Here is a 21,312-nt window from a genome sequence, read left to right as displayed (position 1 = left end):
CGACGAAGGGGCCGATTCAGACCCTGTCGCAGATGTGCTAAAATCGCTATGAAGCGATTTCTGTACATCTGCGCATGCGCGTATGCCGGTACGCACATGTGCAAGGAGGGAAGCGGGAACAGGGCGTCTACACTGCATTTTGTGGGTGCCGATGCTTTGTTTTAGGGGCGCGGTCCAGAGAAAGCAGGCGTGTCTAGACCATTTAATTTACGGAGTGGGCCACGGCGGCTGCGTGACGTCACACGCAGCCGCAGCGACCCTTAACATGGCGAGTAGCCGTCTACGATCACGCACATCTAAGATCAAGGGGGATATTCAATTTGGCCCGAAGAGACATCGGGAGTAAAAAACACGATGTTTCGTCGGGTGCTGCGGTCGGGCTATTTAATTTGCTCGGCCGGTAAAACCTGCTTTTTCATCCGTAAACACACAGGTTCAGTGAAACCTGTGTGTTTTCAGGTGAAATAGCCCCGTTTTCGGATGAAAACGGGGCTGTTATCGGGCATTAAGCCGCTACACGCGCCGGCTTATCGGGGCCAATTAAATAGCCCCCGGAGCTGATAGTTATCACCCGGCACCCTCGGGACAAATTGAATAACCCCCTAAGTCTGAATTAGGCCCTAAACTAGGTTGTTGTTGTTGTTGTTTTTTCTTCTACTGAAACATTTTTTTCAGAAGAAACATTCTGTTACATGATGTGTAGTTAATTATCAATGGAGACCAAAATAAAAGCAAGCAATGTGTTTGGTAAGCTATTAGCATCATAATGAGAACACCAGATGTGATAACATTGTTCCAGAGGGAGACGGAGAATCAAAAGCAAAAACAATGCTCAGCAACCACACGCATCACAGAGAGCACAGAACACATCATAAACACCACAAGTCACTCGTATGTACAGTATTTAAAAAAATAAATGGTTACATGTTATGTATGGATTCAGAGCTGACCTATTCACAGTTTAGTACTTAATGTATACTTACTATTTTCTATAATTACAGTTCTGAATTAAAAACTGATATAATCATTTTCCATTCCCCTTTTAACATTTATCAAATGTAATCTATGACGTAATATATTTTGAAAATAACATTATTTTGTACTTATTATTATTATTAATAAGTACAAAATCATTCATACTTGCTAGTTATTTTCTCTTTAACATCAGGCTGCACTTGCATCATCCTATATAACAAATTAAGCATATTTATGTCCAACCCTGCACAGCCCGCAATTCCAGCGAACGCAATCAGACGCACGTTAAACTCTGCATCAGTACCAACAAGTGCTAAAAGTATCAGTTTTTTTATAACTCTACAAAAAACCCAATTCTGAAATCTTTTTGTTTTTCCTTGTTACTACTACACTAATAGGGCATCTGTTCTCCCAGCATTGCAAGCCACACAGTCACATACTGCTTTTGCTGTGCATTACTCACACTGGGGGTCAGACAGTGGAAACCCCCAGTGGGCCCACCCCCTTCTCTAGGAATTAGGTTCTAGACTGTGCACATAAATTATACATACGGTACATTGTACTGCACAGGACTATGGGTTATTTTCTACAGTGCAGTTCTGTTATTAATCTGGTACATTATCATGCAAGCACTAGCAGTATCTACTATATATATTTATCAAGGAGCCCATACAATGCACTCTCTAATGGTTAGCTAAGCCTCTACGGTGGCTCTTCACGCCCCTAAGCATGGGGCCCTACCACTGCATTCCCCCGGTGAGCCATTCATGCCCTAGTCCGACACTGCTCAAACTGTGCAGGTGGGGTTGGGTATGATATCCCGGCGCTCAGCATGTCAGAATCCCAACAGAGGAAAGCCGCCATTCAAAATTCAGATTTTGGTACGTATTCTTACCCGAACCCACCCCTCCTGCTGACTAACTCTAACCGTCCCCTCCTACAGCCAAACCCTAACCGTCCCTTCCCACAGCCTAACTCTCCCCCTAGTGCCTAAGCCTAAACCTAACCTGGTGGGATTCTGGTGCCGGGATTCCGACATCGGCACGCTAAGCGCAAGGGTATTGACTACATGCCGTGCAGGCGCTATGCTCTGTTCCATCCACACTAGCATTACTTTCACAAACTGTCTAGCTCAGTCCCTCTTATTTTCATATTAGATACCACAGCATTTTATTAACCAAATCTAAAAAGGAAAAAGTTGTATAGTAGACAATAGGACAATAATATTGTGTGACAGATGTATCGACCGATGGGGGTTTTTCCCATACCTTCCTGTCCTCAGCTGGGAGGGGAAAAGTAGATAGAAACCTCTGAGGAATTTTAAACTTCTTGTCAGGGTTTACCCATGCCTCCCTGGCCAGGAAGTTTAATTCCTTTGACACAGGAAAAGTGGCTGAGGTCTTAGGTCCAACATTAAAATACAACTCCTCATCTGGTTCTGCCTCCTGATCCGGTATGTGAATAATCTCTAATACAGCATAAATGAGGGCCTCCACCCCAGGGGACATAGAGCTGTCCTCATCCATATAAAGCTGATCAGAATCAGAATCAGACTGGAGCACCTGTGGCAGTGAGCGTTTATGTGAAACCACTAGAGGGGGCTGAGAAGCCTTCTTGGTATCTGCTGCTTTAGCCACACAATCCATAGAGTGCTTTAACACCTGTCTTTCTCTTTTAGCAGCATCTAATTCTGAATTGACATTCTGAATCATGCTTTTAAAGCTACCTAGCCAGTCAGGTGCCTGTAAGCTGGGTCCTGTGGAGATAAGGAACATTGCTCACACATGAGTAACCCTGTTGAAGACGGGGTAGAGTTACAAGTAGCACACATAACCATGTCAAAAGACATCTTACACATCTGTAATACAGTGCAGCCCACTGACCAACACCTCCACACAGGCCCTAGAGAGCCCCTGGAGTTACACTGAGGAGCAGACACCAGCACACACAACACAGCAGCACAATGTGTTGGAATATGTGTATCCGCTGGCGTGCTCCCCCCTGTCTATGACCCCCTGGTACCAGTTTAGTAATCTGTAACAGCGTGGGTCCTGGAGGAGCAGCATGCATGCAGCCTTGATGATTCGCAGCAGCACGGAAATGGCACCTTCCCGCCGCTGGTCTCGCTCCAGGAAGCCCCGCCCCTTGTAATGGCACGCGGTCCCTATAATAGATTACACTAGCCACGTTACAACAAACATCAGAAAATGTATTGTACAGTCCACACAAAGCCTTGAGAAAGTGAGCACTGCAGGGCAACAGCCCTGAGCCAGTTTGTCCGTGGCGGGCCCTGCAGCTCTGGGCCCATGGCCGCCACGCGACTTGCCGCCAAAATTGCACCGGGGACTCACTAACTGGGACCTCGGTGTAACACTCACCGCACCTTGTAACTTCGGCATCTGTTGGAGGGTGGCGGCTAGCTGCTGGCATCTGCACACAAACTAACGATGTGTGATCAGTACCTCAGGAGCTCAGTGTCCTGTCAGCTGGGATTACCTGGTTGCCAACCAAAGCTACCTGAAAATAATAAACTAAAATAAAAAATAAAGAAAACTCTCTGTAGCTCCAGAGACATGCACCCGGCTCCTGGGCACATTTTTCTAAACTGAGTCTGGTAGGAGAGGCATAGAGGGAAGGAGCTAGCACACACATACACACACACACACTAAAGGTTTTAAAGTGCCAGGCTCCAGTGGACCCGATCTATACCCATGGTACTAAAGTACAAGACCCCAGTATCCACTAGCACGTAAGAGAAACAACATAATAAGTAGAGATGTGTGGCGGGCACTTTTCAGGTTTTGTGTTATGGATTTGGATCTGAATGCCCGCTCGTGTTTTGGATCTGGATTGGTTTTGCAAAAAACCACCCTTTTGGGTTTTGGTTTTGGATCTGGATGATTTTTGGGAAAAAAACATAAAAACAGCTAAAATCACAGAATTTTGGGGTAAATTTGATCATACGGTATTATTAACCTAATAACATTCATTTCCACTCATTTCCAGTCTATTCTGAACACCTCACAATATTGTTTTTAGGCCAAAAGGTTGCACAGAGGTCGCTGGATGACTAAGCTAAGCGACACAAGTGGGCGGTACACCTGGCCCATCTAGGAATGGCACTGCAGTGTCAGACTGGATGGCAGTTTTAAAAACTAGGCCCCAAAGAGCACATAATGCAAAGAAGAAAAAGAGGTGCAATGAGGAAGCTGGATGACTAAGCTAAGCAACCCAAGTGGGCGGCACTAACACCTGACCCATCTAGGCGTGCAACTGCAGTGTCAAACAGGATGGCAGTTTTAAAAACTAGGCCCCAAAGAGCACATAACGCAAATAAGAAAAAGAGGTGCAATGAGGAAGCTGGATGACTCAGCTAAGCAACCCAAGTGGGCGGCACTAACACCTGACCCGTCTAGGCGTGCAACTGCAGTGTCAAACAGGATGGCAGTTTTAAAAACTAGGCCCCAAAGAGCACATAATGCAAAGAAGAAAAAGAGGTGCAATGAGGTAGCTGGATGACTAAGCTAATCGACCCAAGTGGGCGGCACAAACACCTGGCCCATCTAGGAGTGGCACTACAGTGTCAAGACAGGATGGCAGTTTTAAAAACTAGGCCCCAAAGAGCACATAATGTAAAGAAGGAAAAGAGCTGCAAGATGGAATTGTCCTTGGGCTCTCCCACCGACCCTTATGTTGTATAGACAGGATATGCACGGCTCTCACGGGCATGGACAGGTCCGGTCCCTTGCGTAGTAGTCAAACCCCAAATTCCTCCGTATTACACAGGGGCATGGCCGAGGCTGGTTTGTTCGATGTCTGGCGATTCCTTAACCCGACCACCAGGGACTATACCTTCTATTCTAATCCGCACGATGTGTACTCTCGTATTGATATGTTCCTGAGTTATGCACCCCTCTCCCGCACCGCTCGCTCTTCCTCTATAGTCCCACTTACCTGGACTGACCACGCAGCTTTAATTGCGACATTTGACATTTTTGATATCCCTGACGGTAGACCGACATGGAGACTAAACGAGACACTATTGAAGATCCCTAAGTTCCAGGACTTAATTAAAACAGAGCTTCGGGATTATTTTGCGGTTAACGTAGAAGGCGACTGCAATATAGCCACTATATGGGAAGCCCATAAGGCGGTTATCAGGGGATCCATTATCCAATTTGCATCCCGCCGTAAGAGAACCCGAGAAAACCAAATTGCCCTGTTAACGGATAATATTGCAACATTGGATCAGGAACATAAACGCACACGCTCTAAAAAAAACTCTAGCCGAACTTTCTAAAGCACGAGATGAACTACAATCCCTCTTGGCAGAGAATATTGAGCGCTCGCTTCGATGGGCCAATCAATCATTTTACGATAAAAGTAACAAGGCACATACTTTATTAGCTAACCAATTACGTGCCAAAAAAGCTAACCAATGCATCCATACTATTAGACAACCTTCAGGTAACATTACCTACGACCCCAAAAAAATTAATAATATCTTCTTTGACTACTATAGGACACTCTACAACCTTGATCCCCCGTCCGACCCCTTAGCACAAGCCAACCAGGCACAACAATATCTAGATTCATGCGCTCTTCCTCATATAGACGAGGAAACTAACTCTACTCTCAATGCTGATATTTCTGCTGAGGAAATTGATGCGGCTCTGAAAACCCAGAAACCTTCAAAAGCACCTGGTCCGGATGGCTATCCGATGGTGTATTACAAAACCTTCGCCCCTCAACTCATCCCTCATATGATCTCCCTGTTTAATAAAATATTACGGGGCACACCCTTCCATACTGACTCCACGACGTCCCGCATTATTGTAATCCCGAAGCCCGGAAAAGATCCCTCGCATTGCACAAATTACAGACCCATATCTTTGATAAATACTGATCTCAAACTTTTTGCCAAAATACTAGCAACTCGTCTGAACGCTGTGTTGCCATCATTAATAGATCCTGACCAAGTGGGATTTATCCCTGGCCGCCAGGCCTCGGACAACACCAGACGCACTATTAACTTGATTCACCAAATAAACTCGTCGAAAACACCAGCGATTGCCTTGGCGCTAGACGCCGAAAAGGCATTTGATCGCATTTCCTGGCCCTTTTTGTTTTCCACTTTATCTACATTTGGCCTCCATGGTCATTTCATCACTGCAATAGAGGCCCTCTACTCCAACCCCTCATCTATGGTCCTGACCAATGGATTGAGCTCACCTCGATTTAGTTTGAAGAATGGTACTTGCCAGGGCTGCCCTCTTTCGCCCCTACTTTTTGCTCTATGCATCGAACCTCTTGCGGCCCGTATTAGACTTAATACGGACATTGGGGGGATTACAGTGGGGCAGAGCTCATACAAAATATCTTTATTTGCGGATGACGTGCTCTTGACCTTATCTAACCCTTTGATCTCTCTTCCTAATCTACAAGAAGAATTACTACTATATGGTTCCCTCTCGGGTTACAAAATAAACCACACCAAATCAGAGGCCCTTGCATTTAATATCCCACCCCAGACCCACTTGATTCTAACCTCCTCTTTCCCTTTTCTTTGGAGACCCTCGGCTATCAAATACCTCGGCATATTCATTACTAAATCCAGCACCAGCCTCTACCAGACTAATTTTGTTCCTATGATTAAAACGCTCACCCAAGACCTGGATAAATGGGACAGATTATTCATTTCATGGATTGGACGGATTAACGCCCTGAAAATGAATTTCCTTCCCCGCATTCTTTACCTATTTCAGACCATTCCGATAATGGTGCCCCGAGTGACTCTGACCTCATTGCAATCACTGTGCAACAAATTTATCTGGGCTCATCGTAAGTCTCGATTAAGACGAACACTGTTGACTAAGAGTGCTACCTTAGGCGGATTGGGATATCCTAACCTTCAAGCTTATTTTAATGCCTGTCACCTTAATCACATGGTGTCCTGGCATTCCCCTCAAGGGAACAGAAAATGGGTCGATATTGAGAATTCAATATATCAGGGCGTCCCCCTCGACTCTCTTCTATGGCTCCCCAGGTCCTGCAGACCAGCCTCGGCCTATTCATTCCCCACGATTAAATTTACCCTTGGATTATGGGACAAACTCCGCAGCACCTACAATTTATCCTCATACCCCTCACCTTTAACACCTATCTGGGGACACCCTGCCTTTCCCCCAGGCTGCGAGCTAAAAATAGCAGCCCCATGGCAATCTCAGGGTATCACGAGATTTATTCATATTAAAGGCCACTCAGCACCGACCTCTTTTGGGGATTTTCAGGAACGCCTTGGTTTGCCATCCTCGTGTCATTACCATTACATCCAAATTCTTAGCTTTCTCAAATCTCAGCTTAAAACTACACCTTTGAAACCACCCACCTCCTTTGAACATATGTGTTTACTTTCAATTAACAAAAAGGGGAATATCTCAATAATATACAACTCTATTCTAATAATAATAATAATAATAATAATAATAATAATGTGGCACTCAGGGAAACATGCTATAAGGTATACACCAGGTGGTACTTAGTTCCCTCCAGACTTCATTCCATTTACCCTACGACATCAAATCTGTGTTGGAGACTCTGTGGAGAGGAGGGCACCTTTTTCCACATATGGTGGACGTGCCCCTCTATTCGCCCATTTTGGAAAATGGTAGGAGCACTTATTGCTCAAACATGCGGACATAATCTAGACCTTTCCCCTGAAACTGCCCTACTGCATGCTCCCATACCATTGCTACCCAAAACCCAAGACAAGCTTACCATGCTACTTTGCATAGCGGCTAAATCTCTGATCGCTAAATGCTGGAAAGACCATAAACCTCCCTCCAAGGCATTACTGATGTCCAAAATGAATTATATCGCCAGTATGGAATATATTACAAGCCTGAGGAATAACACTGTGGCCCAGTTCCACAACATCTGGTCTCCTTGGTACCTCGCTCGGTCTTTATTGATGCCCGGACTATGTTGATACTGCTAATACTGCTAACTTTGCTAATACCTCTATCACCTCTGTTGTCTCCCCCTCTGTTACTAAAACAGTGGACTGTTCCTATTCTCTTGTCTCCTTATTTGTAACTTCCCCAATGTTCCCCTTTTATTATGATACATTCTCTAGCTTCTTCTCCTCCTTCCTTTTCTTTTTCTTTCTTACTTTTACTCTTCACAAGATTACACTCTGATTTGGTATAAATTTTATACTATATCGGTAAAATAAAATGAGAAAGGTCAGATACGCGATTAGAGTTATGCAGGATGCATGTTACTAGTACCTGTTGGCCTATAATTTCATGGAAATGTCTCTATTGTTCTGATTTGGTATGTAAAATGTTTGTTTTCTTGTTCAATATCCTTACCCTGCACAAGTTTGTTCTTGTTAATGTTATGATTACTGATCAACCTCAATAAAAATTCTAACTTTAAAAAAAAAAAAAAAAAAACAGGATATGCACACTTTAACAAACCAATAATTTCAGCGACAGGGTCTGATTGATTGAAATGATTGGTTTGTTTGGGCCCCCACCAAAAAAGAAACAATGAATCTCTCCTTGCACAAACTGGCTCTACATTGGCAAGATCTCGACCTCATCCTCAAACCCCCCCCCCTCCCTTCAGTGTTTATATCCTCATCCTCACAGAGAAATAATATTCAAACAAACAAAACCACATTATTTAGTTGTCAGTGGACTGCTTATGCTCTTACCCAAAGTTTCTGAACTTGACAATGACTTATGATGAATGCGTTGCAGGTGACGTATAAGGGAGGATGTTCCAAGGTGGTTAACGTCCTTACCCCTACTTATTATGGATTGACAAAGGCAACAGATGGCTTGACAAGTGTTGTCCGGATTTGTGGAGAAATAATTCCACACCGATGAGGTGGCTTTTTTTGGCATTTTGCCCAGGTATGACAATGGGCTTTTTCATCCCATGGCCAACAACTGTCTCCACTGGTGCCTTATTCAAACAAACCATATCACCATCAGAATCCTCATTGTCAACTTCCTCCGCAGCGCCAGCTACACCCATATCCTCCTCATCCTGGTGTACTTCTACTGTGACATCCTCAATCTCAATATCAGCAACTGGACTGGCGGTGCTCCTCCCAGCACTTGCACGCCCCGTGCAAATGGTGGTAGGAGCCTCCTCTTCCCATACAGTGTTGTGAAGGTCAGGCCTAGACATTGCAACCGCAGACAGTGCCAGCAACCCTGTATTTTCACAACACCCCTGTAATTTTATAGCATACAAGACAGGGCCAGTGTACATTGATTTTCACTGCACCCTAGAATAATTACAGCATACAAGACAGGGCCAGTTTACTTTGATTTTCACTGCACCCTAGAATAATTACAGCATACAAGACAGGGCCAATGTACATTGATTTCACTACACCCTGCAATAATTACAGCATACAAGACAGGGCTAGTGTACATTGATTTTCAATGCACCCTAGAATTATTACAGCATACAAAACAGGGCCAGTGTACATTGATTTCACTGCACCCTTGAATTTTTATAGCATACATGGCCAGCAGCATCCCAATATTTTACAGCATACAGGAGCAGTGTGCTTTTAATTTTTAACAACTGCACCTCTGAATTTTTACAACATACAGGGCCAGCAGCACCAATATTTAATGTTATTTGAACAGCAACACCCCTATATTTTACAGCAAACAGCAGTGTGCTTTTAATTTTTAACAACTGCACCCCTGAACTTTTATAGCATACAGAGCCAGTGTAATGTTATTTGAATAGCAACACCCCTATATTTTACAGCATACAGCAGTGTGCTTTTAATTTTTAACAACTGCACCCCTGAATTTTTACAACCTACAGGGCCAGCAGCACCCCTATATTTTCCAGCATATAGGAGGACAGTGCCCCTGCACCATGTACAACACAGTGACAGCCAGGACAGCAACACCCGTGTACAGCTGCAGCACATGAAACACCAGTGACAGCCAGGACAGCACCCCTAACACAGCACAGGTACACCACAGTGACTGGAGCAGCACCCCTACAGAGAACACACTAACCCCACCCGACGCCAACAGCCACAGAGAGAGACAGAGGCCTGTCTCCCTCACTCTCCAAGTTCGGAGTGAAAATGGCAGCGACGTGCGGCTGTTTATATGGGATCCAAAACCTGCGAGATTCCGACAGCGGGATGATGACGTTTTGACTCGTTCTGGTTTCCAAGTCTGGCGTGAAGTTCCGAGCCGGACTCGGATCCGGGCTCGGGGAGTCATTCCGAATTGATCGTAGCTGTGCTAAATTTAGCACAGCTACGATCATGAACTCAGACACGTGGGGGAACGCCCAGCACAGGGCTAGTCCGCCCCGCATGTCAGTGCCTCCCCCCGCAGAAGTGAAAAGGCATCGCACAGCGTCGATGCCTTTGCACTTCAAGAGTAGCTCCCGGCCAGCGCAGCTTTAGCGTGCTGGCCGGGAGCTACTCATCGCTTCTCGGCCCGCAGTGGCTGCATGTCACGTCACGCAGCCGCTGCGGCCCACTCCCGGCACGGTCCGGCCACGCCTGCGTTGGCCGGACCGCACCCACGAAACGGCGGGCAAACGCTGCCGTTTTGCCCCCTCCCGCCCATCGACCGCCTCTGCCTGTCAATCAGGCAGGGGCGATCATAGCGCAGCGACGGGAGGCCATGCTCCGGCGCATGCGCAGTTCTGACCCGATCGCTACGCTGCGGAAAACTGCAGCGTGCGAACGGGTCAGAATGACCCCCCCCCCCGGAGCAAGATGTTCGGGGGGGGTTCGGTTCTCAGGGAAACGAACCCGCTCATCTCTAATAATACTGTAGTCAAATACAAGAGCCACCATGAGTAAAATGTCCTTACTTAGTAACACATGATACCACCCATATCTAATTTGCACAAGAGAGATAAGAGCTTCAGCAGCATTCTACTTGTACTAAGCAATGTTTCTGACTGACTCCTCCTCGAAAGTGACTCTAGTACCATAATGTGTTAAACAAAGAACAGATGCATCGTTGCTGCAGTTGCGCCAGACAGCCCCTCTTGGCAAGCAATTTGTTGTGATAGTCTGCTAGCAACAGGCATATTTTTTTGCTAAAATTGGGTCTTAGGGGGTTATTCAGGTTTGTTAGCAAACCAAAAAAGCACATTGATGGGCAAAACCATGTGCACTGCAGGTGGGGCAGGTGTAACATGTGCAGAGAGAGTTACATTTGGGTGGGTTATATTGTTTCTGTGCAGGGTAAATATTGGCTGCTTTATTTTTGAAATTTAGATTTCAGTTTGAACACACCCCACCCAAATCTAAAGGGGGGTACACACTAGAGAGATGTGTGCTGAGCGATCTATCACAGACCGCTCAGCACACCTCTCTCCCCCCGCTCAGCACACAGCGCAATGCGTGCTGAGCGAGGGGTGGGTGGGGCACTCACTTCACACAGCGCTGAAGTGAGTGACCCGCTAGACTGTATGCAGGCTCAATCTAGCATAGGCGATAGCGATGCGCAGGGCCGCGCATTGCTATCACTAGGGGGCATACACACGAGAGATCTGTGCTTAAAATCTAAGCAATCTAGTCAGATTGCTTAGATTTTAAGCAGGGATCTCTCCGTGTGTACCCCCCTTAACTTTCTCTACACGTGTTACATCTGCCCCACCTGCAGTGCAACATAGTTTTGCCCATTAGGATGCTTTTTGGTTTGCTAACAAAGCTGAATAAGGCCCTTAGTCACAACAAGAGAGAACTAGGACATACCAGTAGATTGTGCTGATTAATTTGATATGCACACTTGTATATCTGTGTGCAACTGAGTTTCTGACTCTGTATGCGAAGTGCTATGTTGCAGTGGACGTATTTTATTTCCATGCCAAGTTCCTTTGTGCTTCATACACAGACTCAGTCACACACTGATATACAGTACAAGTGTCGCATATAAAATGAATCAGCAGTCTCCTGGTGCATCCTAGCTGCATCGCGTTTCGACTAAGGCGCAATTTTGGCAATGAAAGACAGCAGATGCTAGCAGAGTTGCAAGGGACCTGTCTGTTCACTCGTGCCATGCTTCTCCCGCTGCATAGTGTATTGAAGCTAGATATATGAGGACGCATCTGTATATGTGCTGCAGCTCCAGAGATTAGGAACTTCCTAAATATTTCCACAGTATACAGCAAGATGGATTTGTTTATTTCCAGCACTGAACTAGGGACCCCAAAAAATGACATGATCGACACGATATACCCCCGCATGTGACCAATTTCTCTGAAATTCTATTACTAGATCGGTACAGATATGGTTATAGGTAGTTTTTAGTGTGCTGGGGTGATATCAGGGGGGGAAAAGGACCCCCCCTCCCTCTCTGTCTGCGATTTGTTTGTGACCCCCTCCCCCTTTCTAGCACCTGATATATAATTATATCCAGGAATGATTGAGCAACTGCCACTGTTTGTAACCATGGGTTAATCCTGATAAGAAATTCCAGGTGTCCAAAAAAATGGATGGAAGCTTTTCCATTTGCTCAGGAAGGGTGTAAAGTGTGGGAAACTACCCCGACGGTGGACGCCTCAGTGTCCCGCCTGCCTAAAACGTTAGTTCTGCCGGTTCCAGGGGCCACAGCTTTAAAGGAACCTGCAGATAGGAAACCAGAAGTAACTTTAAAATCTATTTATGTTGCAGCGGGGGCATCCCATAGGCCTGTTATTGCGGGTTGTTGGGTGACAAACGCCATACACACTTGGGCTGGTAACGTTCAGTAGGGCCTCGCAGGGAATAAGTCCCTAGCCGACTTGGTGTTGCTGATTCAGCATATTCAGGATTCTGCCAGCTTCCTTTGTGATACCATCAAAGGAATCGGTGTTATTAATGCCCGCACCTCTACCATGGCAGTCTCGGCATGCACAGCATTGTGGTTATGCCAGTGGGTGGCAGATGCTGAGTCTAAAAAGAGTGTGGAAGCCTGGTGATTGGCTGTTTGGAGGTGAGTTAGACAATTGGATTTCGAAGGCGACCGTTGGAAAGTCCATGTACCTCCCCTCTGCTGCTCCGCCAGCTAGACGTTCTTACACTGGACCTTCTCTGCAGTCCTTTCAGACAGCGCGCTTTAAGGGTAAAGCCAGAGGTTCCTCAAATGCAGCACGAGGCTCCAGAGGTAAATCACGTAAGCCTGCTACCACAGGATCTCAGGACCAGGGCGTCAGCTCTGGCTCCTCAAAACCCTCAGCATGAAAGTGTCCCTTTGCTCCATGGGGATCTCAGTGTGGAAGCTCGTCTGAGATTCTTCAGCTCCATTTGGAACAGCTCCTGCCGGGACGCTTGGGTGAAAGACCTGATATCCCAGGGCTACAAACTGGAGTTCGACAGTTCTCCACCTCACAGGTTTTTCAAATCAGGTATACCGGCTTCAGAAACCATGTGCCTCACCCTACGGGAGGCCATTCAAAAATTAGTCCAGACCCAGGTCATTGTTCCTGTGCCACTTCAGCAACAGGACGAAGGATACTATTTCAGCCTTTTTGTGGTACCAAAACCGGACAGTTCAGTGAGGCCCATTTTGAACCTCAAATCGTTAAACCCATATCTGCGGGTTTTCCGGTTCAAACTGGAGTCTCTGAGAGCAGTGATTTCAGGTCTGAAGGAGGGGGAATTCTTGGTCTCTTTGGACATAAAGGACGCCTACTTCCATGTCCCAATATGGCCGCCTCATCAGGCCTGCCTCAGGTTTGCTCTGATGGAGGAACACTATCCATTTCAGGCGCTGCCCTTCGGCCTATCCACAGCGCCAAGGGTTTTTACAAAGGTAATGGCGGAATTGATGTTACAACTCAGGATTCAGGTGAACATTGACCCCTACCTGGACGATCTGCTTATAAAAGCAAGGTCAAAAGAACTACTGCTGGACAGCATCTGCCGCACAACATCCCTGTTGTCGCACCATGGTTGGATTCTGAACTTTCAGAAATCCCACCTGGAGCCAACCCAACGCCTCCAGTTCTGCGGGATGATTCTGGACATGGTGGCTCAAAAGGTCTTCCTTCCTGCAGACAAGGCAAAGGCGCTTCAGGAGTTGGTTGAGTCGGTTCTTCAGCCACGCAGGGTCTCGGTACATCTTTGCACCCATCTGTTGGGAAAGATGGTGGACTCCTTAGAGGCCATTCAATTTGGCAGATTCCATACAAGGACCTTCCAACTGGATCTCCTGAAGTAGGGGTTGGGTTCGCATCTGCAGATGCACCAGGTCATACGTCACCACAGGCCAGGATTTCTCTTCTGTGGTGGTTGCAGCCCTCCAACCTAATGGCGGGGCGGAGCTTTGGGATCCAGGATTGGATTCTCGTGATCATGGACGCCAGCCTTCGGGGCTGGGGTGCTGTTACCCAAGTGGCACAGTTCCAGGGCAGGTGGTCAAGCCTAGATGCCTGCCTTCCGATAAACATACTGTAGCGATATACAATGCTCTGCTGCAGGGGGCTCATCTGCTCCACGGTCAAGCCATTCAGGTTCAGATAGACAATGCCACAGCTTTGGCACACGTCAAACGACAAGGGGGAACGAATAGCAGGGCCTGCATGCGGGAGGTATCCAAGATACTTCTCTGGTTAGAAAGGAATGCAAACGCGGCGGAGTCGGCCATTTTCATTCCAGGAGTGGACAACTGGGAGGCGGACTTCCTCAGTCGTCACGACCTCCACCCAGGAGAGTGGTGTCTCCATCCGCAGGTGTTTCGAATGGTAACAGATCTGTGGGGACGTCCACAGATCGATCTGATGGCCTCTCAACTCAACAAAAAGCTTCCGTGTTATTGTTCCAAGATGAGGGACCCTCTGGCAGCGGCAGTGGATGTGCTGACGACACCGTGGGCTTACCGGCTGGTGTACCTAGTTTCCTCCGATTCCGTTGCTCCCCAGGATTCTAAAGAGAATCAGAAGAGAGGGAGTACAGGCAATTCTCATTGCCCCTGACTGGCCTCAAAGGGTTTGGTATGCCGATCTTCTGGCCATGGCCATAAAAGACCCCTGGGCCCTTTACTATGGGAGGATCTTCTTCAGCAAGGGCCGTTCGTCTACCCGGACTTGCGGTGGCTTTGTTTGACGGCATGGCGGTTGAGCGGAACATTCTCGCTAAGAAGGATATTCCGGATAAGGTCATTACCACCATGGTTACAAGCCAGGAAGGCTGTCACGTCGAAGCATTACCACCATATCTGGAAACAATACGTCTCCTAGTGTGAGAGTCGAAGGTATCCCGCTGAGTTCTTCAACCTGGGGCGCTTTTTGCGCTTCCTACAGGCTGGTGAGGATATAGGCCTCAGGTTGGGCTCCATAAAGGTCCAGATCTCAGCCTAGTCCATCTTCTTCCAGAAGAAATTGGCTGCTTTGCCTGAAGTACAGACGTTTCTGCAGGGTGCCCTTCGCATACAGCCTCCCTTTGTGCCGCCCACGGCTCCTTGGTATCTCAACTTGGTTCTCTTGGTTTGAGCCTCTGGTGTCGGTTGAGGACAAATACCTTACGTGGAAGATTGTTATGCTCTTGGCCTTCGCTTCCGCTAGGCTTGTTTCGAAACTGGGTGCTTTGTCCTGTAGGAGTCCCTACCTAGTCTTTCATGCGGACAGAGCTGAGCTCAGGACTCGTCAGCAGTTCCTGTCAAAGGTGGTTTCTGCGTTCCACCTGAATCAGCCTATTGTGGTTCCGGCATCTTCAGCCACTTCCTCTCTCCCTGAGTCTTTGGATGTGGTGCGAGCCCTGAGGATTTAAGTCAAGAGGACCTCTGCTGTCCAGAAATCAGATTCCTTATTTGTCCTCTATGATGCTCACAAGAAAAGTTTTCCTGCTTCCAAGCAAACCATTGCCTGTTGGATTAGGCTTACTATTCAACAGGCCTATGCTTCGGCGGCCTTACCTGTTCCTAGGTCTGACAAGGCCCACTCTAGCAGGTCTGTGGGTGCTTCCTGGGCGGCTGCATGGGGTGTCTCGGCCTTGCAACTGTGTCGGGCCACTACCTAGTCAGGGACAAACACCTTTGTCAAGTTCTACAGATTTGGGACGTCCCCATTGTAATAAGTGTCCCCAGTATCCCTTATGGACGTTAGAGAAAAGAGGATTTTAATTACCTACCGGTAAAGAATTTTCTTGTAGTCCATAAGGGATACTGGGTGCCCGCCTCTGTGCTTCAACTTTTTCCTGCAAGTTATTGTTCTTGTGTGAAGTTGTTCTTGTCAGCTGTTGCTGTTTCTGTTTTCACTAGCAGCTGATAGTTTTGTTGTTTTGCTTGTTAATCTCACCACTCATGTATTGTCATGTTTCCTCATCACAAGTATGTCCATCTCCTTCGGACACAGTTTTCCTAGACTGAGCTGTGAGGGAGGGCATAGAGGGGAGGAGCCAGCACACCCTGTTGAAGAAATTTAAAGTGCGCTGGCTCCTTTGGACCACATCTATACCGCATCGTAATAAGTGTCCCCAGTATCCCTTATGGACTACGAGAAAAGGATTTACCAGTAGGTGATTAAAATCCTCTTTTTGCATCACAAATGTTCGCAAATGGAGACTTTATGGCTAGGTGCTTGATTTTATACACCTGAACTCAATAATTACCAGGTGTGGCCAAAAACTTTTGTCAATATAGTGTGTGTGTGTGTGTGTGTGTGTGTGTGTGTGTGTGTGTGTGTGTTTGTGTATATATAAATATATATATATATATATATATACATACACATACATACACAGATATAAAACCACAGCACTGCGTGATAGTGTAGGCCTGCAAGAAGGTAGGGTACCTTGGCGATCGGTTTGCAGGCTTCTGTACATTGGCCAATTCACTAACTATGCCCCCATCATTTATTTATTGATGTGGTGAGGATAAGTGAGCTTGCTATGATGAGTCCTGAATTTTCTGTTTACACACACACACATACATATATATATATATATATATATACATACATACAAACACACACGCACTTTTTCTTTTTTGTTTCTTCTCTCCCTTCCTCCTGACCCTGGTTCATCATTGCTGTGATGTGATATCATGCAGCCCACCTTTGCAATCTGGTGGACAACTACTGCACGAAATAGATAGCTCCTATCCTTGTGTATCAATGACTATTTCCCCATAGAATGTAAGCTTGCGAGAAGGGCCTTCCTACCGCCATGACTATTTGTTATTACCCAGTTTTGTCTTCTCGTTGTGTCCAGTTGTAAAGCGGAATTTGCTGCACCATATAAAAAACTGTTAATAAATAAAATATATATACACACGAAAATATGAAACGTCAGATCGTATAAAAATCTCAATGGTACATGTGAAACCATAAGGTTTTTTTTGCCTATGTAATATATATATATATATATATATACATATAAAATGTATGTAGTGGATAAAATAGGTTCTTAATACATCAACCTTTTTCTCAGTAAATAAATGTGTAATGGGGCCATTGTAATGACATTTTCACCAGATGTCAGCAACAAACCATGCAATCCACACATGCAAGGAAATCAAATCATATATGTCCATGAATTAAGTTATGTGTAATAATGTGAAATGACACGGGGAAAAGTGAACACATGAAGAAAGGGACGTTCAAATAGGCATGGAAAGCCAATCCTGCCCCTTGTCAGTGCAAATTAATATAAACTGGCTCAGTCCCAACCGATGGCCTATAAAAAGGTGTCTCATTACCAAGGAGTCACACAAGAAACATCTCATGATGGGTAAAAGCAAAGAGCTCTATCAAGACCTTCGCGACCTTAATATTGCAAAACATACTGATGGCATTGGTTACAGAAGGAGTTCTAAACCTCTGAATGTCCCAGTGAGCACTGTTGGGGCCATAATCTGTAAGTGGAAAGAACATCATGTCATCACACATTTGGTGAAAATTTAATTACCATAGCCCCATTACAAAAATAATTACTGAGAAAAATGTTGATGTGTTCAATACTTATTCTGCTGGGAACATCGCGAACATAGAAGCTTCATGTAGGAGGTGTCTCTTCTACTGAGAGGTCTCCTGCATGCCCCTCTTAGAGATCAGACAGAAATTAGATGCTGCTTGTATTCCGATTTGAGTTTCCGTCTATCTTTGAATCAGGCACTTTGTTTGCAGACTAGGGGGTATATGCAATTAGCGGCGAATCGCGGCAAATTATCGCCGTTTTTAAATTCGACACAATTCGACCGTCCAATTTCGGCAAGTGGTTGCCGAAATTCACCATATTCAATGGAAAACGGATTCGACAGTCCCGCGGGCGAAAAACGGCCGATTTGACGGATTTTGCCGCGATTTAAAAAAAACGGGAAAAAAATGGGAAAAACACGAAAAAAAATGGCGTGGGGTCCCCCCTCCAAAGCATAACCAGCCTCGGGCTCTTCGAGCTGGTCCTGGTTCTAAAAATCCGGGGGAAAATTGGACAGGGGATCCCCCGTATTTTTAAAACCAGCACCGGGCTCTGCGCCTGGTGCAAAAAATACGGGGGACAAAAAGAGTAGGGGTCCCCCGTATTTTATACACCAGCATCGGGCTCCACTAGCTGGACAGATAATGCCACAGCCGGGGGTCACTTTTATACAGTGCCCTGCGGCCGTGGCATTAAATATCCAACTAGTCATCCCTGGCCGGGGTACCCTGGGGGAGTGGGGACCCCTTCAATCAAGGGGTCCCCCCCCCAGCCACCCAAGGGCCAGGGGTGAAGCCCGAGGCTGTCCCCCCATCCAATGGCTGCGGATGGGAGGCTGATAGCCTTGAGGAAAATGACATGAATATTGTTTTTCCCAGTAGTACTACAAGTCCCAGCAAGCCTCCCCCGCAAGCTGGTACTTGGAGAACCACAAGTACCAGCATGCGGGAGAAAAACGGGCCCGCTGGTACCTGTAGTACTACTGGAAAAAAAATACCCAAATAAAAACAGGAGACACACACCGTGACAAGTACAACTTTATTACACACTGCCGACACACACATACTTACCTATGTTGACACGCCGACTGCCACAGTCTCCGACGATCCGAGGGTACCTGTGAAAAAAATTATACTCACCTGCCAGTGTCCAGAGATAAATCCACGTCCAGAGATAAATACTCGTACTTGTCAAAACAACAAAACGAACACCCGACCACCGGACTGAAAGGGGTCCCATGTTGACACATGAGACCCCTTGCCCCGAATGCCGGGACACCACGTGACTCCTGTCCCCGAGGTCCCTTCAGCCAATCAGGAAGTGCCACGTCGTAGCGCTCACCTGATTGGCTGTGCGCGTCTGAGCTCAGACAGCGCATCGCACAGCTTCCTCCATTACTTTCAATGGTGGAAAGTTTGCCGTCAGCGGCGGGGTTACCCGCGGTCAGCCGCTGACCGCGGGTGACCCCACCACTAACCGCAAAGTTCCCACCATTGAATATAATGGAGAGGCTTTGCGATGCGCTGTCTGAGCTCAGACGCACACAGCCAATCAGCAGAGTGCAAGGACGTTGCACTCGCTGATTGGCTGAAGAGACACTTCAGTGACAGCTGTCACGGGGGTGTCTGCATTCGTGGAAAGGGGTCTCATGTGTCAACATGGGACCCCTTTCAGTCCGCTGGTCGGGTGTTCGTTTTGTTGTTTTGACAAGTACGAGGATTTATCTCTGGATCCTGGATCAGGTGAGTATAATTATCTTTTATTTTCAGGTACCCGTGGATTCTACTTGGAGAAGAGGACCGACTGCTTCGTGTCAACATAGGTAAGTATGTGTGTGTCGGCAGGTGTGCAATAAAGTTTTACTATCAAGGTGTGTGTCTCCTGTTTTTATTTGGGTATTTTTTCCCCAGTAGTACTACAGGTACCAGCGGGCCCGTTTTTCTCCCGCATGCTGGTACTTGTGGTTCTCCAAGTACCAGCTTGCGGGGGAGGCTTGCTGGGACTTGTAGTACTACTGGGAAAAACAATATTCATGTAATTTTCCTCAAGGCTATCAGCCTCCCATCCGCAGCCCTTGGATGGGGGGGGACAGCCTCGGGCTTCACCCCTGGCCCTTGGGTGGCTGGGGGGGGGGACCCCTTGATTGAAGGGGTCCCCACTCCCCCAGGGTACCCCGGCCAGGGGTGACTAGTTGGATGTTTAATGCCACGGCCGCAGGGCACTGTATAAAAGTGACCCCCGGCTGTGGCATTATCTGTCCAGCTAGTGGAGCCCGATGCTGGTGTATAAAATACGGGGGACTCCTACTCTCTTTGTCCCCCGTATTTTTTGCACCAGCACCAGGCGCAGAGCCCGGTGCTGGTTTTAAAAATACGGGGGATCCCCTGTCCATTTTTCCCCCGGATTTTTAGAACCAGGACCGGCTCGAAGAGCCCGAGGCTGGTTATGCTTTGGAGGGGGGACCCCACGCCATTTTTTTCTGGGATTTTACCATTCCATCTAAAAAAATATATATATATATATTATTTTTATAAATATATAAATAATACTTGTGCCTCCAAAAAAGACAAACCAAGTACCTAAACCCTTCTAATATAAATAGATATGCTATTACCAAGAAAAAAAACCACAAAAAAAACATGCTTTAAATTTTTTTTATTAGTTTCACCCACCAAAGTGTGGCGGATTGAAAATGACGAATTTACTGTCTAAAAGCACTGTTGTCGAATTTCCAAACTTCAATTGAATAGGTCGAATTGCAGCACTTGTATCATTGCAGAAAAGTCGAATTTGACAAAAGTCGAATTTCAAAAAGTCGAATTTTGAAAGTCCGTTTTTTTGACGGAAAGTACTGATTTGCATTGTCGATTTTTTTTTTTTTGGCGAAAAAGTCCCGAAATTCGACAATTTCGGGAATTCGACCGCAATTGCATATACCCCTAGCTGTTCAAGGTTAGTCAGGGGTGAATAAGTGAGTCAGGGCCCTGAATGGGGGCTAGGCTGTTTGTTATTTTCTGTTCATTTGTGTTGAATGCTGCCAGTAAAACTTTATTATTTCATTTATTCACTGGAAAATCTGTCTTTGGATCTCAATTTAACACCTAGACACTGCACCAATACGCCCCTCCACATAGCTAACTACCCCATATAATCACAATATATTATATACAATCATTAGTCTACAGGGTCTGTACTGCACTCTGATTAAAAAGAGGAGAGCAGAACTGTACAGTATTACTTTGCATTAGACTGAAGCAGCATCCAGCTTGCTAGAGCATTCTTGAAGCCCCATGAGCAGGAGATGGGGCGCGATACTGAGGCAGGAGAGCCTAAAGACCACTGGAGACACTGAGACTATAAATGGGGTGGACACCAACAGATCGGGGAGACCCACCTGAGAACAGGAGGGGCAGGTAACCTGATGTTGG

At 46.4% G+C, this 21,312-nt stretch overlaps 1 protein-coding gene across 2 annotated transcripts in view; it reads right to left on the bottom strand.

The window, feature by feature from the left end:
* RPAP1 (RNA polymerase II associated protein 1) overlaps nucleotides 1-21,312 on the bottom strand; it is a 210,377-nt gene that overhangs the window by 140,682 nt on the left and 48,383 nt on the right. The gene's annotated exons all lie outside the window — the stretch shown is intronic.

This window comes from Pseudophryne corroboree, chromosome 12, assembly GCF_028390025.1.
Source record: "Pseudophryne corroboree isolate aPseCor3 chromosome 12, aPseCor3.hap2, whole genome shotgun sequence".
In the NCBI taxonomy this organism is placed as follows: domain Eukaryota; kingdom Metazoa; phylum Chordata; class Amphibia; order Anura; family Myobatrachidae; genus Pseudophryne; species Pseudophryne corroboree.
The sequence above is the reverse complement of the archived record's forward strand: the minus strand, read 5'-3'. Positions and strand labels throughout refer to the sequence as shown.